We start from the raw sequence: 806 nt of genomic DNA on the forward strand, positions 1-806 counted from the left end.
TTTATGTTCTCAGCGCCTCAATTATAATGCTTCCTTTCCCTCTGGTGTGGATTTCTGACATTTTAAGTATAGACAAGAATGTAAACTGTTAACGAAGAAAGAACACATTTCCAGCAAGAAAAGAAAGCTTGTAGTTAAGAAAATGAGATAGACGGCACTGTAGTTTTCACTGTTCTTGTGGTATAAAATGGTTCTGTCAGAAGTTATTTCTTTTACATATGAAATGACAAAACCTGGTCTTATACTGTGAAATTGGGCAACTGCCTTACCGCAGTGGATACACCAGTTCCCGTCAGATTACCGAAGTTAAACGCTGTCGGGTGTGGCCGGAACTTGGATGGGTGACCATCCGGGCCGCCATGTGCTGTTGCCGTTTTTCGTGGTGCACTCAGCCTCGCGATGCCAATTGAGGATCTACTCGACCGAATAGTAGCGGCTCCGGTCACAGAAAACCATCGTAACGTCCGGGAGAGCGGTGTGCTGACCACACGCCCCTCCTATTCCCATCCTCAGCTGAGGATCACACGGCGGTCGGACGGTCCCGATGGGCCACATGTGGCCTGAAGATGGAGTGCTTTATATTCTGAAGTTGTGTCATTTCATTTGTGTAAGTACCTGCACCCTTAATCCTTCGTTTGCCCCTCCTTCCTCAGTTTTCAGGCTGGATCCCCCGTTTGTATTTGATGCTAAGGTGCTATTCCAGAACATGGAGAGTCTACGTAAGGGGTATTTTAAAGTAGACTGGGGTGGCAGTGAGAATTTGGATTGAGGAGGGAGGCGTGCGAGGGTAAGCCGCACACTTGAGT

General features: G+C 47.5%; 1 pseudogene; it reads left to right on the forward strand.

Moving 5' to 3' along the window:
• The first annotated feature begins 255 nt into the window (after nt 1-255).
• Nucleotides 256-373, forward strand: LOC124722351 (annotated as a pseudogene).
• Nucleotides 374-806: the final 433 nt, after the last annotated feature.

This window comes from Schistocerca piceifrons, chromosome 1 (assembly GCF_021461385.2).
Source record: "Schistocerca piceifrons isolate TAMUIC-IGC-003096 chromosome 1, iqSchPice1.1, whole genome shotgun sequence".
NCBI classification, from domain to species: Eukaryota; Metazoa; Arthropoda; class Insecta; order Orthoptera; family Acrididae; genus Schistocerca; species Schistocerca piceifrons.